This window comes from Haliaeetus albicilla, chromosome 4 (assembly GCF_947461875.1).
Source record: "Haliaeetus albicilla chromosome 4, bHalAlb1.1, whole genome shotgun sequence".
Taxonomy (NCBI): Eukaryota; Metazoa; Chordata; class Aves; order Accipitriformes; family Accipitridae; genus Haliaeetus; species Haliaeetus albicilla.
This window is the reverse complement of record NC_091486.1, coordinates 36,897,959-36,917,931: the sequence shown is the minus strand read 5'-3', so window position 1 is coordinate 36,917,931 and position 19,973 is coordinate 36,897,959. Positions and strand designations below refer to the sequence as shown.

The 19,973-nt window shown below is 36.2% G+C and overlaps 1 protein-coding gene across 1 annotated transcript in view; it reads right to left on the bottom strand.

The window, feature by feature from the left end:
* TFPI (tissue factor pathway inhibitor) overlaps positions 1–16,190 on the bottom strand; it is a 66,217-nt gene extending 50,027 nt beyond the window's left edge. The window contains exon 1 of the mRNA XM_069781927.1: positions 16,167–16,190. The gene's annotated coding sequence lies outside the window, so the exon portion shown is untranslated. The remainder of the gene's footprint in view (positions 1–16,166) is intronic.
* Positions 16,191–19,973: the final 3,783 nt, after the last annotated feature.

Sequence of the window (19,973 nt, the reverse complement as noted above, 5' to 3'; positions counted from 1 at the left end):
GCAATAAATTTAAATTATTAATTATTGCAAAAATAAAACACCTACCGTTTGCCTTAACAAGCCTGAGGGAAAGCTTAACAGTAAGAGAAACACCAATCTACATGTTCATAATTTTGAAAATTGAATAACTTAAGTATGTGCGTAAGTAGCTTACAAAGTCAGAGTCTTGCTTCTTACTGGGGCTTTTCCAAAACCACTTGAAATGTATTGTGTCAGCACCAAAGTTATCAACTAGAAGTATACTATCACAGTATTATCTAACTGTTTCCAACTCTCATTTAAATGAAACAAAATGAAACTAAATGGAACCTGGTTTTAGATAGACAAAACAAGCAGAATTTCCTATCCACTGGACTTTCTACTGACTTCTCAGAAGGCTCTGAGCATGCCTGTACTTCCTTTGTCTTGACAAAGGATGAATAGAAGTGAAAGTTATTTTCTCTACGAATTTGACTGGGAGACACTAGTTACAGATGCTCCTATGAACAGAACTTAGGTCACCTTCTGTGCCGTTTTGTTTTTTTTAATATGCCAGCTTCTCACAGGTTGAATCCTCCTCTATGGTATGGCTGGGGAATAAAGAAAGAAGGTACAAGAGATGCTCAAACCATGACATAAGGAACAACAATAGGAGTTTCGCAATATGCTTTCAGAAAAGTATTTTGAGAGTATGAGTAAGTGAAGGAGATGGCAACTGAGGACACCTCCATCTGGTGCCAGATCTAGGAAGTCTGAGGAACTAGTAATGAAGCATTTATGAGCGGACGTGCCAAACCTGTATCCACCCCTTAGCCCCTGCTGCTGCAGTGTCAGACCTGCTTCCTTCTGTTCACCCCACCTCAACACTGTGCCGTACCCTCTTGCCAAGAGTGGCTTTCAGCATCACTGCCCCAGGTGTCATTTCTGATCTATCACCTGCTGACTCCTAATGTCTAAACCAGACATAGAAAGGCAATCCAAGCAAGTAAGCAGGAAACCTGTTTCCCAACCCTACTGGGCTGCTAAAAAAGAAAACAAAGCATTACCAACAACTACTGTGATAAAGACCTGCACTCTCTGGACCTGGATGCTTCCTCACCAACCCACTAGCTTGCAGCCTGCCAGGTGTTTATTTGGAGAAGAAAAGGCTTCTCTAGGAGATACAGAGAGGACAAAAGTTGTTTGGGAAATGCCACATAAGCTTTGGCTGTCTTCAGCTGCTACCCAGTATCTAAGGTGACATCTCTAAGCTCAACAAGCTCCTAAAGTGTTCTCACGGGAAGTCATTAGACAACTAAAACCAGAGAGTTGTTCTTGTGTGAGAGTTCTTGTAGTGCACATGCTTACCAGAGAATGGAGGACAATTATTTACACAGTGTTCATAACTCCTAGAAGGCACAGAACAATTGTCTGCCCTTTGCCATGTTCCTGCTCTCCAAGAAGCTGGGAACAATTCCTGTTTCTTTCCCAGATGACAGAACACTAATCCATCTTCAGCAAAACTCATACTGCTTAGCAGTGAGAAAAAAAATCCTGTTTTTCCAGTATTATTACTATTTTTTCAGTAATACAGGATAAGTAATAAAGAATGAGCAGATTAGACACAGGTAGGAAGTCTAAATATCAGCCTGTACTTCAAGAAAGGGGGAAGTACTGGATTCAAACTGCAAAAACCTGAGCATGGTCAAAGTCCAGTATCATACTGTTTCAAAGCTAATCAGTCAAGAGAAGACTATGCCAAACATGGAATATTTTGTACACTATAATACTGAAATTCATGATGCGATACTAACAAGTTGCTTGTCACAGGTCCTGCAAGACTGCTCTAGGTGGGAGACCCCTTCCAAACTCATTAGGTAAGAGCTACCTTAGATGACTGCTATACATCAAATTATTCACTGGTAATATCACTTGCTCCTTCCTTTAGTAGCAAAATGACTTCAACTAATACGCTGGATTCAAAACATCTCTTATGTGCAACAGTTTCGTGGCGCACAGACAAAGCAACAAAAAGCCAAAACAGATCCTTTGCAAGATTGCCTGTCTCAGGAAATAGGAAATGGAACATAACGCCTTTCACAAGAGTCTTGCGTTTGGGCTTGATCGTTTCAAAACAAAGAGTAAACATCTGGGATGCTGACCAGTTAAAATCACTTAAGTGTGTGCCTAACTCTAAACACGTAAGTTATAACACTGGAATAAGGAAGTACTTTTAAAAGGAGAAAAACACGTAAGAGGTTGCTACAGAAAATTGTACTTACTGCAGCATTCTTGCCTGATCTAGCAAGGTCAGACAAGTTGGTCTGGATGAATGAATCAACTGAAACCGTATCCACAATAGTTCCTTAATGGAATGACAGTTCATGTGTAACATTTAGTAATAGTACTACCAGAGAACAAGTCAGATAGGAAACTGAGAGTGTAGTCTATGGAAGATTGACAACAATGTGATGATGCTGTTTCACTCATTAGAAAAAAACAGTATAGGTGCTTCCTGGGGACTAAGTAAATCCCTAGTACAGCATAATTCAACACAATTGTTCAAAGTACTCACAAAAGTTGTATTTACAATGTATGGAAACCTGTATGGCTTCTATGGAAAAATCCAAGTTTAATTTCTGTAAAATCCTAGTTTGATGAGTGGCAAATTTTTAAATGGTAAGAATCTCCCACTACAATATTCTGATGACATTTCCTGAATTAGCCCATTTTTAATAAGAAAACATAGGGAGAACGAGGATTTTTCATAAAGCTCGTGTGCTGTTGGCAAAAGAAGATTAACAATTACTCAATATTTTCCTTTGATCCTCTGCAATCTCTTTCCAGCACCACACAAATCTCCTCTAGATTTTGGCAGAAGCCTGACAGCTTATTTAATTTCTTTACTGCATGTAGGATAGCAGGGGTGGTATTTTTTGCTTCTTTACACTACAGGGTAACAAAACCTGCCCAGAGCCAAGACGCTGTAATACAGACACCCTGCTCTAATACACTAGATAACTATTCTAATAGAAGCATACAAATTTCTTTCACAGAATAAGCCTCATACAGATAAGTTGCAATTACTCTACACCTGTTTCAAGGAAACGCTTAGTACAAACTACTTCCAATAATTCAAACACTGAAACAGTTTCCTCTCAATAACTAAATGTAAGCTGAACAAAGGTTTCTTACAGTCACCAGAGCACTCTGTTGGACCATATTTAATTAAAGATATTTAAATATTCCCCCAACAGACTTTTTTCCTTTTGTTTTTTTAAATTTTGTTGCTTGTTGGAGAAATAGCTGATATATAGATACAAGATATCTGTTTATGGTAGCTTTTCATCATATCTAGAAATTCACATAAAATTAAACTAAATTTTTTTCTTCAAATTCTTTGTAATCATATAAAAATTAAAAAAAACCACCACAACAAAACCACTTACACAAAAATACTACAATTATTTAAATAGGATAAGGAGCTTACTTGGAAACTACATGCAAAAGAAAGTATGTTACTATTAGATTGATGGAAAGATTTCCAATTTCAGATGTTTTTGATGGAAAGCTAAGTTTTTATTATATACTCTTCACCTCGTCCCCCGCCCCCGCCCCCACCCCCCACTGAAATTCTGCAATACACTGACATGCATAGATTTCAGTCAGGAATGAAAATTAAGAGACAAGCTATGTATTCAGAGAGACAGATTCTGAATACCAACTTCCTTTAAGAAGGCTCTGTTCATTCTGTTGTTTCTTCCAGTTTCATTTTACAAAAACTAGTTGTGAAGTAAGGTCTTGTCCATTGTGCAGATGGGTCAGAATCTAAACTGGGTTAGTAAAATAACCAGCCAGCCTGTGTGATCTTCAAAGCAGAATATCTCAGGTTAATCTTTCTTAGCCACCATTTGCACTACAACATGACTCATGCTGGTAAAATTAAACTCAATGGGATACACTGACTGAGTCTGGAAGATTGGCACTTGTCTCAGCAGGTCAGTTCAGCAAAGGGAACGTCGACTAAGGAAGCATAACGAATAGCTGAGCAAGTCAATTGAGAAAAGCACCAAAATAAATAAAGTGTGAAATTGGAAGCTAACTGGCACCACTTTTGCTATAAAGTTTACCACCTCCAGCAGTGAGAGGTTGGCTATATTCTAATACATCTGTTTTTATGAACAGAGATGCAACCTTGATTTGCTGTGCAGAAATACAGCAGCCAACTAGTACGTGTGTTTCACATCACATTTCTTTTTACGCACATTCATGTTTGCATATCTGGATGTAATAAAAGGGCACATCAGACACAAAATGTGAATTCTTTCAACTCTGAATAACTTTTGTTGACTATGTTTTCTTGTTAAATGCCTACTTCTGTACATGCAGTTCTGTGCTCCTGAGTTCTTGTATAGACTAGAAGTGCCAGGTAAGTACTGGGAAGAGCATTGTTGCAAGTCATTGAACACAATGACGAATTCAATACACTCTGGGACACAGTGGCGATTGCAGTATCATTCTGTACTTAGAAAGATGTCACAGATCTGTAGCATATGAAGCATTGTAAGGATTGAGCTATAATAGTACGCAGTGTATTTCCTACTGGTCAGGACAGAAGAACTTCAAGGTTTAAGGGCAAATCATTCTCAGAAGCTCTTTAGGTTAATTTTGCAGACTATTGGCATAAATATATCAGTTATACTTTAAAGAAATAATTGCTCTCCTTTTGTATCCTGCAGAAGGGAACCAGGTGATCTCTATTTGCGCATAAGTACAGAAATCTTGTAACTGCATTCACTGCTCTAGCATTTGATGTATCAGCTCCACAAAGTATGACTCTGATCGTTTAATTAGAAAGGTGACAAATGACTACCTGCTCTCTTATTTTTGTTTCCTTACTACTGAACTGACAAAAATAGTTAGAAGTGTGGATGCTTTGTAAATAAAGAGACTTGAATAGGTTACAGACCCAGAGTAGTGTTAGAATTGTTCATACACTGAAATGCAAGAAGAAAATGAAGTTTTTCAGGACTTGTTCCAAAGATGTAAAATGACATGTATACAGGCAAAAGCATTTTTAAAATTCAAGGTTTTTCTTCATTTCTGTTAGTGTGGTGCAGGGAATGGAGGATGAGGTCAAGTTTAACAAGAAAGCAAATCGGAGTGTTCTTCAGAATAATCAGTTGTTCATGAGAAAAAAAATACTTTGTAACATATGCACAAGAACATAAAATAATTTAATTAATCCTTTTCAAGCTAGGCATCTTTGACTCTACTACATGATTTTCTTTCTTAGCATGAAGACCATTAGTTCAATCAGTGCTATTGATCAGGATGTGGTTGTGGGGGTTTTTTTGCAGGTTAAGTCAAAATTTCAGAAATAATGAAGAATGCAGGCATTATTATGATTGCTTTGTTCCATTTAAACCAGAAAAATCTTACTGGTTTTTGAACTGTGCTTTTTGGATACAAACTGTAAGCAGGTGGACAGGCCAGTTGGAAAGCAGAAGAAAAAAAAATTAACCCAGAAAGAAGTTAAAATTGCTCAAAGCAAGAGACACATTTATTTAAAGATTAGTCCCTAGGGAGGTTTTGTAAGTATTTTTGGAAATAAAAATATTCATACTAAATTAGGTCCTCCCTCAGTAAACAGCATTTTCTTCTGAAACTAAATTGCTTTTTGCTAAACATAGCTGATTCACATCATCAAAAGAAGGCCCTTTGATTTTTACAGAGAATATTCACTTTTCTTATCAAATCTCATTCTCAACTATTAATCCTTTGCTTACAATAGAGAGCAGAAAAATGATTAAACCAAGTATCTGTGTGAATAATGGGCTACCAGTTCTTCCTGCTTATGAAATTAAGGGGGCACTGAATAATCAATTAAGTGATCTACTGAGTGGATACCTTGCCTGGGCATAAAGCATATCAAGGGGCATGTGCTTAAAATACCAAACATTAAAACAGTTTCTCGATGATTTATTACTGCTTTTTGGTAAAAAGAATAAAACTTCACAGTATTTAATTTGATTACTTGTTAATGATTTTGCAGAATCATTTGTGACTCAGGTAGTAGCTTTTACTACCATCAAAGTGGGAAAATGATATTTCTTCCTTCATTGTTGCATACCAACCTACTCTTTTTGTCTTTGAAATCAAAGAAAGTAACTGCAGCTCTGTAATAATAAACATGGCTATACAGAGTACAACGAGCCTGGAGCTTTCCTCCTAGCTTGCAGATGGTGCTTTATGCTAATGCCTGCAAAGTGTCTAGAAAGAACCTATCTACCTTTTATTTCAAAATGGACTAGAAAAGAGACACTCTGCTCAGTGTAGCTTTATCATTAGGTAAAAAAAAAAACCCTGCTCTACTAGAATATACACATCTAAGGTTAAACAGTGGAGTATGTTACCAGATGAAAATAGGATTTGTGATTTGTTTACTCACTGTCTGATGTTTGCAGATTTTCTGTTTATGTACTTTGATTTTCAAAAAGATTAAAAAAACCAGAACTGTTTTTTCAGATTTACTTTAAAAAGTTGTCCAGCTATAAGTGACCCAGCAAATATTCTGTATGTGTGATACTAAGCAATGGCTGTGGAAAAAAAAAGTCACTTCTCCACCGAGTATACGTTTGTAAAGTATACATAATATGAAAGAACCACACTAGTACTCTGGTATTACAGTGGCTACTTGTGAGACCATCTCTCTTCCTCCAAATTAACCAAAGTTCAAATAAAGCTGAACTCTGAATATTTACGACCTCTCAGGCATGGAGATACTCCAACATCCTCAGGCAAATATCTGCATGTGTTCGGCTCCAGCAGATTTTCAAGTCCACTGCTCAAAAAGCAGCTCAGCCACTAGAGAGTGAGGAGGTATTCCCGAGGGCAGGGCTATGCCAGTGCATGGTCAATATTTTATGCAAATCATTAACATCACAGTTTTGTAGCATTTGCCCAATACTTGAAAATTTTTCATCTGCATATCCTATAATTTTTTTGAATTAAACATATTTATCAAATTACAGGGGTGTTTCAGTAAACTGCACCATATAGAAACCTGCAAGGTACAACTTCTCTGTACATATAGACTTTCCTATTAATCCCAAAGTATGCAGAACTTTGCCAGTAGCCAGTATTTACAGCACAACCATTTTTTTCTAGAATGACACAAATAATATAACCCGATAGGGAACTATGTTTTAATTATTGCCATTGGTATAGCCTTTGAAAACATAATCGAAACAAAACCAAAATTAAAACTTGATGACTTGGTATCTTGGCAGACTTCAGCAGTAAATAACTCACAATTGCTCTACACTCACAGATGCTCTCCTTAGAATTCTGGAGCACTCAAAAATATATTGACTGCTTTAAAAACTTTTCTAGAGGAACTTCTGTACCTCTTTAGAAATAAAGCAGTTACTAATTTGGTCACTAACACCAAAAAATTCTCCCTTACTCCTAAATTTGTCTCTACATTATTATTAAAGTCTTTGCAACATAGTTAATGCTTTCCACACAGAGCAGTCTCCAATCTTAAAAATGCTTCTGACTATATATACTTAATCTTTGGAATCTGCCATAGGAAACATGTATGATGTCATGACTGGCTTTAAAACCACCCCAAATTATAATTCATGGGTCTTAAAAGCACAAACAAAAATGCCACATATAAAATATCCACCAGTTCATCCAACAAAAGGGGTTTTCTACATGAACATAATTTTCATTCTGCAAAGCACTTTTGGCGAGATCATTTTCCATGAGCTCTATGTGCAAGTTTATACATGAAAACCCAGTATTTTATGACCTCCACTAGCATGGATCATTATGTTTAAAGGTCATCTTCAGTCAGAATGCTGACATGTCATTTCCTTAGGACTTGTTCTTCCTATTTTTTTCCAGTATTAAGAAAGGTTGTCACCAAGAGTCATCCATCTAGAATGACACACATACAAGAAAACTCCGTTTAGGGAACAGATATTATTTGAGAATAAGAGAAATTCCGGAAACACAGGTCCTCCTTACAAGGTCCTAGCTTCTGTAATTTTGAGAACTTATCAGCAAACCTTTAAAGTAATTCGAAGGCAGAAGAGAAATGAAGATGATTCCACATTTCTAACATAATATTTAAAGAAAATGTGTGAATTGATTTTACAGTTTTTCCTACGCTGGAACCAGTTGCAGAATTAGCTCAAGGAGAAGGCATTCCACCACTTAGCTTAAAGTATGTTCTAGATTTATTTTTCTAGTTCACTGCTATATTCTATTATCTGTTCTATTTAATCACTAAAACTGCTTCACAAAGAAGCAGCAATCATTCATTAGTCTAACACTAGTGAATAAAAGGTTTTGTCTGCAGTATACATTTAGGCAAATTGCCCTTGTAAGATGGCATTTGGCTCATTTAAATTGAAGACAACAGAAAGAAAATTCTAAATGAATACTGCAGCTAAGGGGGATATAACCCATTTGTGTTTTGAAGGATCAATCCACAGGTCACTACTCTATTTGGCTGTACATTTCATGGCTGACAAAGAGAAACATCTTTCTTCTTAGCAGAATGACTTTTGCTAACTGTTCCTGCCTATAGTTTTAGATCTGAAGAAGAGGAAATAAATACCTGAAAGAAGGAATCTTTTTTTATTTTATATGAGATGCCCTGTTTATCCATGGCTGCTGCAGCATAAAAAGCAAAAAAAACCCCAACCCCTTTGTTTGATATAATCTATTTTCTTAGCATAAGCAATGGATAAAAGATTTAACTCTATTTTCTACAATAAGAAGGTCAATGGATTCCTATATTCATATTACTATCAACTCACTTTGAAAAGTAAAAAGAGGTGATTGAGTAATACGTTTCTCTGATTGCTAAGTCTGCACCCTCCCTCTGCCCAGTCACTGTATTTTTTGACTAGTTTTGTTTGTTTGTTTATTTGTTCAGATTTTTTAAATCTGAATTATAACCATACAAATTCCCTGGTTGGGACTAAGTCAGTCTTAATCAGTTATACTGAGTAAACTTCCACAAAAGACAGGCCTTTCCAGACAATCATAGAAAAGGGAAAAAATAAATAATGTAATTGAAAAAGAAAAGCAGTTATGCAGCAGATTAAGCACTTAAGAGGCAGCAGATTAAATGTATCATTAAATCAGAATCCACTTTGATTTATTCATGTTGTTTATATTCAAAATGAACTCTGTAAGTGTTCAGTGCTTCCAGGGATAATGCAAGGGTTTTTAGAAACTAGGTATCAGTTCAGGACTTTTGAATACGCAGACTTAATTAAGATTAACTTCATTGAGTCCAACCATTAACCTAGCACTGCTAAGTCCACCACTAAACCATGTCCCTAAGGACCACATCTACGCATCTTTTAAATACCTCCAGGGACAGTGACTCAACCACTTCCCTGGGCAGCCTGTTCCAATGCTTGACAACCCTTTCGGTGAAGATATTTTTCCTAATATCCAATCTAAACCTTCCTGGTGCAGCTTGAAACCATGTCCTCTTGTCCTATTGCTTGTTACTTGGGAGAAGAGACAGACACCCACCTCACTACAACCTCCTTCCAACTAGTTGTAGAGAGCGATAAGGTCTCTCCTCAGCCTCCTTTTCTCCAGGCCAAACAACCCCAATTCCCTCAGCCATCCCTCATAAGACTTCTTCTTGAGACTCTTCACCATCTTCGTTGCCTTTCTTTGGGCACGCAGCAAGATACAGTTATTTAACAAGCTATAGAACAAGCTATCCTAGCTGGTAATACAATAAAAAGTTTTATAAGACAAAATAAAATAGAGAGAGAAAATTGGAAAAGAAAATAACCATTGATATAAGGGTAAGTATAAAGTATAACCACTGAGGAATTAAGAAGTTAACTCTTCAGCATTATCTGATGCTGTGAAAGTACATAATAGCTCTGCTTTGCATGAACAGGATTTGAAAGTAATAATTATACCACAGGCTTTGAATCAGCATGCAATATGAAAATTGAAGTCATTAATAAGCAATTTTATTCATAGACATGAGATGATGTAAATGGAGCTAATCTTAAGCAAAGCAAGTCAACTCTTGTCACTGTGCAGAGGGTAAGCCCATGCACTGCTTTCTGCATGCTTAATGAGAAAGACCAATCTGGTGGCCAAGGAATTAAGTAACTTCTGTGACACACAGCTCTCAAGCTAAGTGAAAAAGAGGGTCATAATGACACAGTTCTGGACAACTGCAGCAGAACTTCAGGAAATTTTCTATTCCATTGGAATAATATGTTGCTTATTTCCACAAACTCCACAAGACTATACAAATACACATTCTATTTCAGCAACGCAGAGCAGAGAACTAGGCTCACGTTCCTTAACTGGTTATTTTTACAAAGGATGTTTTGAAAAATGTGCTCACATTGCTGGCTAGTTGTGAAGAACCACATTCTTGGTACACAACCAAGCTAAGAGGTAGTTTTCTTTAACTCTTTTCTGGATCCTTTACACAAGTAGAGGATACTGTAAATTTCAATAAACACCACATTTATGAAGCAAAGTTTCATGGGTTGTTGCTTGTCACCATTAATGAGAGCAAATTCCTTGAATCAGTGTAGATTTGTTGGCTGAGAACCAACTTACACTCTTTTATGATCAGAGAGAAATGTGTTTTAATTGCTAGGCATTTAATTATAGATAATGAGTCCCAGTGATCATCAAACAATGAATAAAGAAACAGTATTGCTTGACACAGTCTAAAAAAAGGGAAGATACTGACAAATCCTGCTGACATGGAGTGTTCAAGCTTATGGATAGAGGGTGTGGTATCTTAAATATTTCTATGGCTCCTAGAAGGCCAGAAGACATCGTGAGTTCTACAACACAACTACCATTTTTCAAGCCTCATTAATGCTGAGACATCAAACCAGGAGCAGAACAGACTAATTCCCAGTTAAGGCTCCAACATTCCTCTTCCTCAGTCTTGGACTACAGTACAAGGTTTATAACATAGGTCTGATCCTGCACAGGCTCCCCAGTGGGACCATTCCTACTCCACCCACAGCAACATCTGTTCTTAACAAGGCATTAGAGAGTACAAGGAAAAGGAGTATTTCTGGTTTCAGTTAGAAAAGCATCAGATTCTTGCTGGTGAATAACCTCATCCTTTTTATTTTTTGGTGCTGGAGGGACCATTTAACTCCCCATTGCCACTGTGTCCTCAGCCAGCATTTCAGCTGTGTCAGACATTTGTATTCATCTGTTAAAAAAAAAAAAAATAAAAAACCCCACAACAAGCAAGGGCTGCTAATTCTTCTTTTAGTTTTTAATGGCATAAGTTGACAGCTTACATATTTTTATGTTTCTTCCTTTCTCCTCTGTGTCTTCAATACCTTTCCAAACCTGTCTTTCTCTGACAGAAGATCAAATAGTGACATTTACAGCAGAAACTTTTGTCCAAAGAAAAAAATAAAGCACAATACAATAACAGTAGCACAGAAAATATCTGTAGAAACAAATGATATCTCTCTCATATAATGCTGCAGGAATAGATATTATAACTAAATATCACTTATTACAAAACATGGAGTTCTGCAGTGATGTTTCCTCATATCATCTGGCATCAAATTTGTTCATTATACTAAAAGGGACAATTTCTTCTGTAGTTCTGACAACTGCCCTGACTACAGTACTTCTTCTGACCAGCAAGAACAAATCCTTCTTTCCTCTTCTTTGTTTCCATTAAAGATAGAGATGGAACAAGTGTCTTACAGTTAGTTTATCCCCACCCCACCCCACCCCAATTTCTAATAAAATGTGTAATACACTTAAACATGTCCATGCTTGAATTGGTGCCAGTGGAAATCCATTCCTCATTATAGAAGTAATTTCAGAATAGGTAATAGAGTATGCCGAACTGGTTTAACTATAGCTCAAAGGCAAGTAACACCAACACTTCATGATATGCAGTGACTACGTAGTAGCAACAGTATCATTTAACTATAGTTTAAAGGTAAATTTTAAGCCAATGAGATAAGAAAACACTTGGGTAACAGTAGCTGGACTCTGAGGCAAATTTTAGGTGATTTTTACATCTGACCATGATAATTCTAACTATTGAGTCAATAATTTTTCATTAAACTGCCAAGAAGTCACTGAAATTAACACACAAAAGTCTGACAAATACAGTTTCTAACACTTAGCAATAACAACAAGCCTGTAATTAAACCTGAAGTATTTGGAACTGGAATAAAGGCATTTCTTCAGGAAACACAAAGCGTGTTAGAAACAAAGAAAATTTCTTCCAGCTTACATACACGGAATGAACTTTTTGGGTAGCTTATCTTTTATCATTATTACTTTATAGAGTTCAGCTGAAAAGTTTGAGCCTGCAGAGTTTTAACCCATGTTTCAGTTTGTGTGTCTGGAATGTAACTTTCCTATTAAAATGCAACCCATGCTGCTAACTTCAGGGTTTACCTACAGTGTCACTGGACTCTGAAATTAACTCCAGAGCAAAATGTGAAGCTTGAATTACTTATAAAAAAAACCCTTGATACTTGGAAAAAGCAATAAACTATCAGCTAATTGGGGCCAAGATTTCTTAAATAGCCTTTTTTTGTCCACAGATCACTGATCACTTCAAGTACTTTCAGCATTTGATTTACCTAAATTACATTAGAAATTATATACTAATGCTAATTTATAACAAAAAAAATTACAAGGTCAAGAATGAAAGCTGGAATTTTAAAGAAAGACTTAATGCCTGGCCCCATACCCTTCTATATTTCAGTATTGAAGAAGCCAGTGTACATGTTGCACATAGCATTGAAGTTGAAAACCAGTAATCAGTTACTTTAATTTCAGTCTCAGTCCTAAATGGCATCTCATTATGGGGGGAAGTCCATTAGCTCCAGAAAACCAGCCAATGATTAAAATGCAGATGAAATGTTACAAGCACATTTTGAAAAATGCATTTATACAAGCCTTCTGCCTTCTAACATACAAACACACAAGTAATTACTTGCATAATTTCCACATGATGTGGATTTCCACATATGATTCATATGTTATGGATAAAATGTTACAGACCATGCCTTTGAGTTCTGAACATTTATTTGATTTCAACACTACTGTAAGCTTTGACAGGAATATCACATACCATCTAAACAATATATAGTTTACTATATGCTATTTCTACATATACACTTTCTTAAGTTAAAAAAAAAACAAACAGAAAAAACCTTTAGAAGTTATTTCTTTAAAAGTTATTTTGGAGTTATTACTTTTGATTTTTTTCTCGGACAAGTTAGCAGGAAGATTCTACTTTATTCAAATACCTCTAATAACTTGGCAATGGTGTAAAGTGACATAAATGTCAAAAAGAAAGTAAAAATTATTTAAGTTTTGACAATAAAAGTCATAATTGTAACCCCTGAGACCAGTAGCTCCCGCTGAGATGCTCATTACACACAGAAAATGTTTTGTGCCTCACCCACCACTAACAGCCCGAAAGAAAGAAAAGACAGTCCTAATCCCAGAAAGCTATCTGTAAGCATGTCATACCAAGAGCACTGACGGCTTGAAATTAAAGCAGATTACCCCACTTCTTTTCTTAGAACTCTATAAAGTATTGAGCAAAATCCACTAGAATAGACTGAAAGAATAAACCTGGAAGAACAGATTTACAACCTGAAAAAATAGGAAAAGGGAATACAAATAATAGTACCAGCTTCACACTGACTCTCTATGTTTTCTTCTCTTGCATTATCAGCTGTACCACACTTTGGCTTTTGCTTCAAATCATCCTTTTCCACATCAGCAATTCAACAGAATGAGCACAGAAAGTGAAAGACTCAGAACACCAAACACACCTTCTATTCAAATATAAAAAACGCTGCAGAAACCCAAAAGTTATTTAAAGCAAGTGGATGACATCACTAGACAGAAAAATCATTAAAAATGTTGAGGTATTGCATATAAAAGCATTTCCTCCCTGGTGTTTTATTCTACCATTTTATGGATAATCTTGACAGTGTGATAATCTCAAAAAAACTTCCACTGTGATACTTTCACTAAAACAATGCTGTCACTGATGAGGTCACTTAATGATTTGCTGGAGGCAGATATGTATGTACCCTGGTGTGCAATACTACTGTATTGTCTGTCTCCACTATCTTGGTATAAGAATGTGACCAAAATATAGAGGTGAAAACATATTACAGAAGCACGTGAATAATTTCTGCTGAAAGGCTAGGCCCCAGTAGTCACAAGCAGTTAGCTCTAGATCAGCTAGTCTTCAATACCACCAGTTCCTGAGTGACAGGACTGAAAAACTGGCTTTGCACCAAGAAAGCTAGTCAGATTTTACCCACCTACTGAAATGAAAGCAAGATTGAGCTCTAAAACCCCAGTAAAGTATACCTTTCACAGATTAAGCCCTGGTTTGGGCCCTTGAGGCAAGGAGTCTACTATGCCCTCTCACTGTTAAACGGTTTTATGAATTCTTCTATTCTGTTGTATACTTAAAAAACTGACATGCTTAAATTCTGAAGAGCCTATTTCCTCTGCTTTGCAACTGAAACATGCACTACAGCTTTTACTTTCTCTTCCATTCTCCAAGGAGAAACTTGCAGGGTTGCTTTATTAACTAACAGATTATAAAAAGAGAAGAAAAAGCATTTTCACCATCTAATTTGTCCTTTTGTATAATTCTGACCACAGAATTTTGTTAATTCTTCTACTAAATTCAATTGCCAGCCATATGATATTTTTTAAATATCTATCTAATCTTGATTTAAAGGCTTAAGATCATGAAGAGTATTCAATGTACTTTCACAAATACATCTGGTGGTTGATTATCCTCACCACAGGCATCTTATTTCTAAAAAGAATTTACTACTCTTGGTTCTCAAAAAGGTAGCCTTGTTATGAAGTCAGCTATCAGAAATTTCTTCCCAAGCTATTACAGCTGGACAAAGACAACATAATTTTGATTGTTATTAGAATACACATTATTTCATTTCTCATCTTTATTTGTTCATTTCCTCCCCAACCAATGACCAGCTAATAATTAAAGTTACCAGCAGTATTGTGAGTGGCACTACTAGTGCTATCAAAATTTTTCAAATCAATCTACCAAAAATACAACAGAGAGCCAGACAAATGTGCTAGCTACAAAATAATGTTGCAATTAGGTAATTTTTCTGCATTTTATGTACATGCTGAAGTAAAAATCCCTCAGAAGTCAGCTGCTCAAATAACAGTACAGCTTGAACTAGGAATTTTGGACCAACTCAATTCAGTACAGTCCCAAATAATATCCACTGAATAGCTCCTCTGTGAGTGAATTTTCCTCCGCTATTAATTGGCAAGACGCAGCAGACATCCCACACAATAAAACAGACTCACTAACTTATTGACAGGCATTTTACCTGGATTGGAATAAAACATTAAGGAGTTATTAAGCAACAGTGGAAAGGGAAGACAGAAATATATTAATGCCTTTTGCAACTCTCACTTGGGAGCAGATTCCATAGAACCACAGAAAAGGAAAGCTATAATAACTAAAACTCCATAGTGATTATAGATTTCCCAGTACAAATCTGAAGTTATGACTGCTATATTATAAGATACTGATGCTATGTTTTGTAAACATTCTTACTTTGATTTCAGCTATGGCAGTATGTCTTCAAACAAATACAGTTAAAGGGCTTACCACAAAAAGAAAATAAAGCCCTTAAAAGAACTTAGAAGAAATGTGAAAGAGAAACTTTCACATTCTTTGTGCATCAAGATGAAAGCTTCACACAGCTGCTCTGCACTGTAATCTTATTAATGTTGTTCTTTAAAAAAAAAACAAAACCAACAAAACCAACCAATCTCTCTCTAACCTAAACCTCTCTCTCTGAAAGGCTATTAAATCATGTCTACATATGGATTAACAGCCACCTAAAATGTCATAGGTGGATTTGGGAAGGAAAACATCCTTTAAACGTGGATATGCTGTACAAATAGAGATGATATTTCATGAAACAGCTTTCAACCAGAAAATGCCAATCCATTGAAACTTAACCTTTTCTTGGGAATGTACCAATACAATGCTACAATCAAATCTATGCAGAAAGCCAGAAACTGAAGACAGATGCCAGAAGTGCCAATATCTTAACAATGAGAGCCTTACTTGAAATGAGAAAATGGTCTCAGGCAAGTGCTCTACTTACTAGTCTGCTTTTAATTTTGTCCTTTTTCTTTTGTGACTTAGAAATTAAACAGCAGCAGCAACATGAGAGGTCTGGGCTTTCACCTGCCACAGCAGAAAAAAATTCTGAAACTCTTGTTTAAAAAAAAAAAATAAAAAAAATCATTAAATAGGAAAATCATATCTGTAATTAGATAAACATCTCTAAACCTGTCGTTCCTCACACAACACAGAAAATTCTTTCTTTCCTCCTTTCAAACCTTCTGAAGAGCTCATACTTAAGCTCCAAAAATTATAACTTATCCAAAGCTGGAAAAGGAAATGTGTCCCTCCAGCTAGGTACTTCATTATTTCAAAGGATCATTTGTCTTCAGCAGCTAAAAATTATTGTTTTCTGATGTATGTCATACTTATTACATGAAGCCGTAACAGGAGAGTACCAAAAACTTAAAGTGTTATCTTTCTTTAGCATTATGTGATGATGTTACTAAAACCGTGTGAGACATCTTCAGTATTTATTTGCTTTATATTTACATTTCTAGCATTAGGTGATGAACAGGTTTAGAAATTCCTGGGAGTTGTGACAAAGGTAGTGAAAAATCAGGTGACCTTTTGCCTCCCTCTCTGCCTGAATTTACTGTTAGGATTGGGGAATGGAAATGTAGAAATCCAGGTATGACTGTAGAGATGGCAAGAACGGAAACTATGAAAGCAAATTAAGTTGGCAGGACCAATATCTCGAGTCATTGTTTGGTGAAAGACTGGCATGGGTTACAAGCAACTGTATCACAGGGTACCTTATGCATGACAGAAAGAAGGACATGTATAATAGCAAAGGAGTGATTGGGACAGCAGCAAAAAAGTAATAGGGATTCTTAAGGGAACTAAAACAGAAGCTGAATACCAGTGCATGTCTCTAAAGAATTAATAATCATTTTGCAACAAATAAAGTGTCCTTTTACATCCTGTCTCCCTCGGACTAACGTTAAGATAAGAAAAGAGAAAAAAAAGAGACATTCTAAGAATGGGAAAGAACAGGAGCTGCCATAGAAAATGCAGGACAGGAAAGCCCTGTCCCCTTTGGGCAGGTGTCTGGGTTGGACAGACAACCATTGGTGTCAGGAATGGAGCTGAGTTAAGGTGAACATGGAATGGGGACACAAAAAATGGGGCAGATAATGGCTGCCTTATGCAACCTGAGGGCTCATAGCATTGATTTCCTACACTTTAGCTCAAGTTAGCAGTTACCGACACCACATCCCATGGTTGCATAATAAGTTTTTGTATCTTTTCCCTTCACAGAATGCCTACAACCCTTATGTGGTTTCTCCTGCTGGACTAGACAATGTTTGGAACATTTCTAAAGCTAATCCTGTTACTGCTTCTGCTCAGTTTGTAGCCAGCTGTGCTACAGACCTCCCTTTTCTGATACACATGTAGGTCAAAACAACCAAAATTGTTGCCTCCTCACCAGTATCTTTCCCTGAAGTGTGACAGTGTAATACCTTCACCTGACACAGAATGGATTGTGGTCAATTTAATTTCTCTGCCTCTGACACAAAAAAAATGGTTGGTCTTAATAACCTTGATACTTTTCTAACCTTGTTTTACTTTACAATACAATTTGTTTGCCATCCTTTCATCTCTCAGGTTGTATTTACATCTTTCTCCAACATGAAATGGTAAATGAAAATCCTCTAGTGACCTTCTCTGAATCATGCTCATTCAATATGCTTTTGCTGTGCTCTTTGTTACTCCTGTCTAAACTGAATGAACTTATCTTTCTGATCTCTTTTTTTCAGGGAAATCTTTCCTTGTTTAATCTTCCTGATTACCCTCTTGTGTCCTATCTGACTGACAGTAAATGAACTGGGCATTGTATTTAAGGCAATGCATGCCTTCGATTTACATTGTTTACACTGTATTTTCATCAATTTCACCCCATTCTTTCATTATTATAATCTAAAATAATTTTAAGTCTTTTCATCTTGTTTTCTTAATAACATCTTCTTAGAACAACTGGTCAGTGTTTTGCCTGAAGTACCATTTCCTTCTCCCTTATTTGCACACAAAGCCCATGGCTTCACAAAGCAACCCTGGAGAATTATTGCTGATGGGATTGGCTGATACTGCTTTAAACCTTAATCTAAACACAAGTATATTTATTGACTGTTATTTCTTGGGGGTTTTAAGGAACACGTTAGACTTCTCAGAAATTTTGTTTTAGCAAAGCAACAAACAAACCCAGAAAATTCAAAGGTATTTTGGAACCTTGATTACATACTATTCCTTTCCCGCCTTCTCTCTTTCTGAAGAGTTCATTGTCACAGAAGGTAGGCACACTCTGGTTGCTCTCTTCACTTCGGAGAAGATGCTTTTCTATATAAGCCTGGCAGACTTAAAAAGCAAGGATTTCCCATCACCCATAAAATATTGAGACAAAGGAAGTGCCTGAGTTTAGAAACTTTTCCACACAGCTTGGAACTATATAGCACAGAAACAAACCACTGCAGTCTGGCATTGCTTTGTTTGTAGCGCTATGAAATATTTCAACTGATCATAAAAGAAATGCTACTGTATAACAGCTACCCAAAATGTCTTCTCATTTTGGAAACTGTTTTGCTTATGCTGAAACCTGTTCTACAGGAAAACAAATTATTTCAAACCAGTTATTTGCCTGGCACAAATAAAAATAGAGAGACAAACACACTTTGTCAGATTTCATTGAGGTACTTATATCTGCTAATACAAAAGCCAAATATGATCTCTTTGCTTATTTTTTGGATAGAGAAATGTGCTGCGGGCTGCATGAAGAAACAGACTATCAGGGAGGTTGGTTTCTTTGAAGACTTGGAGATGGAGACTGCTGCATCTATTTATCTGTATAAATTGGCTTGTATTTGTAACAGTTGGTAATGACAAGTAATAATAACCTGCAATGCCTTTTCCATAAAGTTGCTTCCAACTTAAATAGAATGAAATTTTACCCTTCTACCAAAGACCAAAATTAAAATCTATTAGTGATCCAACAACTGCTTTTTTGTTTGTATGCTGAATGGTGTCCTTGACTGGAATGCCACAGAGTGAGAAAATAACCAGCTTAAAAAACAGCATATGATATATAACCCATGTCCAATTGTGATCACCCAGAATACCGGTCATTCTTCCTTTATCCCCATCCACCCTCATCAAAAACTCTGCTTTTTCATGTGATAGTTTGACTGGATTCCTTCAGGAAATAAACTATCTTTGTTTCACTTGAGTTCCATCACTTACTATCTTGAGTTCTAGCCTCTGTTTAGCTGGCTTACTTATTTAAATCACACAGCTTGTTACACTGGATTTTTCTGGGGGAAAGGAGGAACACATTACTAGTGTCTGGAAGCCTCGTGACTTTTTCTGGGTAAAAAGCAATTCCCATAAGGTAAACACCTTAAGCTTTTTCAGTAGCAAACTTAAAAAAAAAAAATCAGAAAAGGCTTAATTTCCTTTGATGGAACTCATTGTTATATTCAGTTTAAAATTTGAATATATCCTTAAAGAGGAAGAGAAATTAATTCATCTTTTCACTTTCTTGCTTGAGGTGCACCATTCTTGATCAAAACTAGAAAGATTTTTACAGACTGTATAATCAAATCTTGTCAAGACACATGTTAAACAGGCAAGGAATAACAGACTATGCGGAAAGATTACAAAAGATTAAATAAATAATTCTTGCTTGAAATCATGTGGTACAACAGCTATAAATTGTTGTGGTTTTGAAGTGAGGTAGTATAAGATTGATTTTGTTCCTGTGGAAATTGGAGCAGAAGCATGCTCCTAGAGCATG